The following is a 6,753-nucleotide window of genomic DNA, read 5'->3' as shown; positions in this document are numbered from 1 at the left end:
GGAATACGATGTACGAAATTCCACTGCCATAGAAAATGGCATTTCAGTAGAAGGCAAAGTTTGTGAAGATAGTACGCATGCTGAGGGGCATCGGCAAGTTGGATCTGCTCTTTTTCTATCAGCGTAGTGACTCACTCTCACCGTTGCATTCGCTAACTAATCCCGCTTGCCATTGTTCGTCCCCAATCAGGTTACTGTTGGTGGCTAATTGAACAACAAATCCACGTGACTTTCTGCAAGCCACGATGGAACTGTCGTTTCATTATCTAGCAAATCTAGAAAAAGAAAAACAGGTACAAACTTTTGCTAACGTAAGGGAGCACACTACCGTCTGCGTTTTTTCATAAACAGCTGCGCTATTTTCGTCGATGGACAAAACAGCTGGCAATTTTTTTCTACTTTTCAATGATAAGCGCAACACCATGTATGTCTGGGTGAACAGTCGACGAGGAGTTCCTTTTGATGTAGTTTACTGTAAAAACTAATAATGATATCGCTCTACCTGCTCAAGGTCACATTTTCTTTTGTCTTTATTGTCATCAGTCTTCTGTGTCGTTTGATGCACTTAGGCACGATTTTCTCCCCCGTGCCAACCTCTTCGTCTCAGAGTAGCACTTGCACCTAACTTCCTCGACTAATTTGTAGAATATATTCCAATCTCTGTTTTCCTCTGCAGATTTTACCCTGCACAGCTCCTTCAAGTAGCATGGAAGCTTTCCTTGATGTCCCAATCTGTGTAACTCGTGGCATGGTCGGATCATGTTTAGGCGCGACATATCTTCCGGAGAAGATCTGACACTGTCGCTCATATAGTGGACTCTTTGTAGCCGCAGCGAAAATCGTTGACAGAAATCCATCTCTCTTTTCACGCTTGCTCCAGGAAAAAGGTCTGGCGCTGCAACAGGACGTCTCCCACGCATCTCTACAGGTCTTCAGCTGGGAGCAGGCAGCGTTACACGGCACGGTGTGGGTTAAGAGGTATCCTGGGAGAACGGAAGCGTGAGACTCGCTACATTCTATGATTGTGACGTGTTGTCGCCTCAGGTCTGACGGAGAGATGGCTGCAAGAGCGTGGTGAAAGGTGCTGGTGTAGTCTCCAGCTTTCTAATTATTGCGTGTATCGACTTCTTTAAATGGTCATCTGTTTGGTGCTGTGTCTGCCTCCGAACCACACAAGTGCAGGGTATTCTGCAATAGTCGACACGAGGGATTGTCTGGTGGTGTAGGATATCTACTTACACTCCCCAGGCTGTTCCTGCCAATTTCCTTATTTAGTTATTTGTCATGTAGTTTTTGTCTAGTCAGCTGTGCTTTTCGTATGTCTGCGAACGGTCAAGATTGAAGTCAAGGTATATTGGATAATTGCTGTGGTTTATATTGTTGTTGCAAAATGCAACAGTCAGCTTTGCGTCCCCTTTGTGTTTATTGGGGTAATGCACACTGGATGTGGGCACAGCCGCCACTTCTTTTATTATTTTTATGCGTAATGACGACAAATAATAAACGGACCTTTAATAACAGGCAAGCGTCAAGACAGCGCCTAATACATGTGTTTCGAAACTTGCCCCCACTTTTAGCAACTATATGGGGTGTCTCAAACCTGTTGTGTCAAACTGAAACAGTTATTACATAAGCGATTATACTGAGATAGGGACGCAATGATCGGAAATACATATTTATTGTGTTATGGACGTACGAGGATAATGGAATGTAGTCGAATTAAATCAGCTGATGCTGAGGGAATTAGATTAGAAAATGAGACACTGAAAGTAGTAGATGAGGTTCGCTATTTGGGGAGCAAAATAAGTGATGATGGTCGAAGAAGAGAGGATATAAAATGTAGACTAGCAATGGCAAGGACAGCGTTTCTGAAGAAGTTCAGTTTGTTAATATCGAGTATACATTTAAGTGTCAGGAGGTCTTTTCTGAAAGTATTTGTATGGAGTGTAGCCATGTATGGAAGTGAAACATGGACGATAAACAGTTTAGACAAGAAGAGAATAGAAGCTTTCGAAATATGGTCCTACAGAAGGATGCTGAAGATTAGATGGGTAGACCATGTAACTAATGAGGAGGTACTGAATAGAATTGGGGAGAAAAGGAATTTGTGACACAACTTGACTAGAAGAAGAGATCCGTTGATAGGAGATTTTCTGAGGCATCAAGGGATCACCAGTTTAGTATTGGAGGGCAGCGTGGAGGAGAAAAATCTTAAAGGGAGACCAAGAGATAAAGACACTAAGCAGATTCAGAAGGATGTAGGTTGCATTAGTTACTTGGAGATGAAGAAGCTTGCACAGGATAGAGTGGAATGGAGAGCTGCATCAAACCAGCCTCTGGACCGCAACAACAACATGGACATACACAGCATAAAAACAACGTAGCTCATAGTAATTGTTCAAAGTGGCGACCGCCAGTCTCAGTGTCTCCATGGCAACGGAGCATGCAGGTCTGCCGCCCTCTCTCGAAGATCCCACATGCGTGTTGCACCAGGAGCAAGGCAGAGTGGACCCCAGCAATCAGGTCTTCATCCGTTTCTACGGCGCTTTCCGACTCCAACTTCTTGACTTTATTGAAGAAGAAAAGTCTAGAAGTGTGAGATCCGGCGATCGCGCTGCCCACATGACAGGACCTCCTCTTCCTGTCCAGCGATGAAAGTTCGTGTTGCTGAGGCGCTTGCATCCAAGTGGGCTGGTGCATCGTCGTGTTGAAACCGCGGCCTTTCGTGGACAACAAAGGGTACAGTCTCCAACAACTGTGGCAGTACATCTCCTAGGAACACCAGGTGACGTGGAGCAGTCAAAGAGGGAGGTATGAAATAAGATCGTGTTAGGTGATCTTGGACATTGTCCGCCCTTGCGTTGACAGAGAACTGTTTCTGATGGCTACCGATTTGGGAGGCGTCGGGATTGTCCTCATTCTAGACATTCGCCGTTGCAGTACAAGCATTGAGAATGGCGGTCGTTGCTACGAACAATTACTATGAGCTACCTTCGAGCTAGCAGTGTACTCTGTATAAGTGCATGACGCAATAAATACTCGTTTGCGACCATCATTTCCACATCTCAATATAATCGATTGTGGACTCATTATCACCTACTACAATTTAGCACAAAAGGCTTAAGCAACGAGTGTGGTCGTCGCTACTGGTGCCGCCGACAGCGGCTGTCAGCTTCAGAGGGCAGCGCTTCCAGGACGCGGCGACACCCATATTTCCATACGACTACACAGGTGACCACAATTTACAAATTGTAAACATTCACTGAACCTAACATACTCACAGGTGATACAAATAAGATTTATTCATAGTTTGGAAATTAATTTGTCTTACACTTGTTGCAGCTCCAGTCATCGTATAGTTAAGTAATCTCACGATTTGAGTGTTAGTATCTTTCATTGATTGTCTCTTACTAAACGTTTTCCTACGTCACAAGGTGGATTTCTTCTCTCCTCTATGCACGACGCTAAGTCCTCCAGGTGCCTACCCGCACCGCCCAGCAGCCGGGAGCTCCCCTTTCAAAATGGTGAGGAGACGGTCGGCGGGGTGGGGGGTGGGGTGGTGGTGGGGCGGACGTGAGTAGCGTATGTCTTACCTGCAGGGAACATGCAGACGTAAAGCAGGATGGCGCAGTTGGGAGCGCATTGGGCTGTTAACCCAAAGGTCCGTGGATCAAAACCACGTCCTGCTACAAATTTTAATTTCCTCAGCTGCGGTACGCGATATAAACGCGTAAATAAGTAACCTATGTGTTGAAATGTACTGCAGCCATTTAATAAACTTCCCGTGCACTGGAAACAACAATTACACGTTGCAAACTCAACTGCAGTTTCCCACAGTTCTCTGTTCTGCAAATTCATCAATTCTTCTGCTCATTATAATTTTGAATGTGAACGTTTTAGGTTGGGAGTAACTGGAACTGTTGACGCTCAGAATGAATATTCGTTCTGCAGCGGAGAGTGCATTGTAATACTGACTTAAACTTTGACACGAACTGCAATTAAAATCAGTACTGTTAATTCCACGAGCAGTGATGATACCATCCATCTAAAATGGGCCCACTACCTCGCACCTCGCACCTTCGACAGGTTGTTACCTCTCCTACGCTCCAAACCTTTCACAGCTTATAGAGCCAGCATTCCCGGGAGGATGACCATCACCTGTGAAGGATACGTTTTTGAACCTTCATGAGACACACAATTTGTTGCCTTGAAGATTGTTGGTGGTCATCAGTGCTCAGACTACTTAGATGAAGTCCCGCCACGAATCCTTCCTCGTGACAACCTCCTCATGTAAGAGTAGCTCTTGCACCAATCGTCGTCATCCATCAGTTGGATATATTTCAGTCTCTGTCTTTCTTTACAGTTGTAGTCCTTTCCATCTCCCTCCAGTACCATCGAATTTATTCGTTGATGTCTTAAGACGTGTACTACCAGCCTGTCCTTCTTGTCCGAATTTTTCGCATGTTCCTTTCACCGTCGATTCTGCGGAAGACCTGATTTATTACCTTACCAGTCCACCCAATTTTCGACACCTTTCTAGAGCACCACATCTCGATCGCTTCGATTCTACACTTTTCAAGTTTTTCCATAGTTCATGACGCGATTCTATACAATGCTGTGATCCAGTCGTATGTTCTCAGAAATTTATTCCTCAAATAAAGGTCGATGTTTTCTTCTAACAGATTTCATTTGGCCGTAAGTGCCCAGTGCAACTTTTTCAGCCTGCTTTTTATGTCCTCCTTGCTTCGACCGTCATGTATTATTTTGTTTCCAAGGTAGCAGAATCTCTTTCACTTTGCTTGCTTAGTGGTCACCAGTTTTAATGTTAAGTTTATCGATAGCTTCATTTGTGTTAGCCTTCATTACCTTTTCTTTGCCTACGTCTCAATCCATATTACGTGTTCATTTCATTTAAAAGATCCTCTAATTCTCCCTCACTTTCATTAAGGATAGCAATGTCGTTAGCGAAACTTACAACAGATATCCTTTCACACTGAATCTTAACCATACTCGTGAAACTTTCTTCTACTGTCGTCTTTGCTTCTTCGAGGTAAAATTGAACATTAGGGATGAAAGACTGCAGTCCTACCTTATACTCATTTGGAACGGAGGACTCCGATCCTGGTCTTCCGTTCTTATCGTTTTCACTTGGTTCTTGTACATAGTAACTACTCTGTTTCTCAGAATGTCGGATTCGTGCACCATTTCACATTGTCAATCATTTTTTTTTTTTTTTTGGTCAACAGATCCTTCGAATGCGCCTAGAGTTTTTTTAATTCTTGCTTCCATTATCAAGCTCAAAGCCAGAAATAGTTCTTGTGTTGCTTTACCCATCCTAAAGTCAAACTGATCGTCATCTAACAACACCTCGATTTCCTATTCTGTTATTCTGTCTGCTTTCCCTGTAAGAAACTCATATCCATGAGAGTTTCATCTGAACGTGCATTGGTTCTCATATTTACCTGCAATTGTATCTTCGTGGTTGTGGTGGATGATATGTTTCCGGAAGTCTGGAAGTCTGTTTCGTGTCTCATAGATTCTACACACCAAGTTGAATAATCCTTTGGTTGTCATTTCCAGGCGTTACAGTCTGGAACCGCGCGATCGCTACGGTCGCAGGTTCGAATCCTGCCTCGGGCATGGATGTGTGTGATATCCTTAGGTTAGTTAGGTTTAAGTAGTTCTAAGCTATAGGGGACTGATGACCTCAGAAGTTAAGTCCCATGGTGCTCAGAGCAATTTTTTTCTCATTTCCAAGGATTTTTAGAAATTCTGAACGAATGTTGTCTATCCCTTATGCCTTAATTGAACTAAAATCCTCCACACCGCTGTTCAACTCTAATATTGTCATAAGCTGTGGCTCATTTTTATCACCTTATGAGGTCTTTCCTCAATACTTCACGAAGCAACGGCTTTGTTTGAATTACCCGGGAGCGCTGTCACACCTTCGTTCTTGCAGAGAGTGGCTACCAGGCAGGAACATGATCGTGAAAGCCGAAATCTATCTCCTAGCCGCAGACTGATCTGTGTCTCAACTGTAGCACAAGTCATATGCAACAGTTAACAAGACTGGGTCACACAGCATATTTTAAGTTTTTGTTACTACATAACTTATTTAAGAGCATCAGAGCGATAATTTTATTTATTTATTATTATTACTCACGAATGGGCCCAGTAGGACCACGCGAGGTACAATACAGCAATGTCACGTTCGATGGTTGACCTTTCTTTCTGCCCATATTTGTTTCATTCTTTCAGAATGAAGTCTATTTCTTTCATCAGGCCAAGATGTTCCAGTCCGTTTTCTAATTTCCCTCTGAGCAACTTTCCAATGAAATATCACTTGTCTGAATATTTTCCTATCTGTAAGGTCTGCCTAAGTTATACCGGCTGCTTTAAGATCCTCCTTAATAGCAGCAATTCATTTCATTGGTTCAGTTTTGGCCCTACTTGGTTTTCGTAGAATTCTACTATTTGTTTTGTCAACCTAGTGGGTGCCATTCTTTTAATGTGCCCATAAAATTTAATTCTTCGTTTTCTCATGTCATCATGTATGTCTGTATTTTATTTATTCTACTACATTCACAAGTCCATACAACGTTTCTAACAGCAGGCCTGACTGCACATAATAAAAAGGTAAGCTACCAACAAATGAGAGGTTAGTTTGAATACCTAGACGGAAGAAACTCCAGAAACCAATATCTGTGGTGGAGTGCCCATATTTGTGAGCCCCTTTTCCTTACCATCTAACAG

The 6,753-nt window shown here is 43.2% G+C and overlaps 1 non-coding gene across 1 annotated transcript; it reads left to right on the top strand.

Annotated features, from left to right (window-relative positions):
- The first annotated feature begins 3,616 nt into the window (after positions 1 to 3,616).
- Trnan-guu (transfer RNA asparagine (anticodon GUU)) lies at positions 3,617 to 3,689 on the top strand. The gene has a single exon. It is a non-coding gene; the product is annotated as a tRNA-Asn (tRNA).
- Positions 3,690 to 6,753: the final 3,064 nt, after the last annotated feature.

Source organism: Schistocerca nitens, chromosome 4 (assembly GCF_023898315.1).
Source record: "Schistocerca nitens isolate TAMUIC-IGC-003100 chromosome 4, iqSchNite1.1, whole genome shotgun sequence".
NCBI classification, from domain to species: Eukaryota; Metazoa; Arthropoda; class Insecta; order Orthoptera; family Acrididae; genus Schistocerca; species Schistocerca nitens.
The sequence above is the reverse complement of the archived record's forward strand: the minus strand, read 5'-3'. Positions and strand labels throughout refer to the sequence as shown.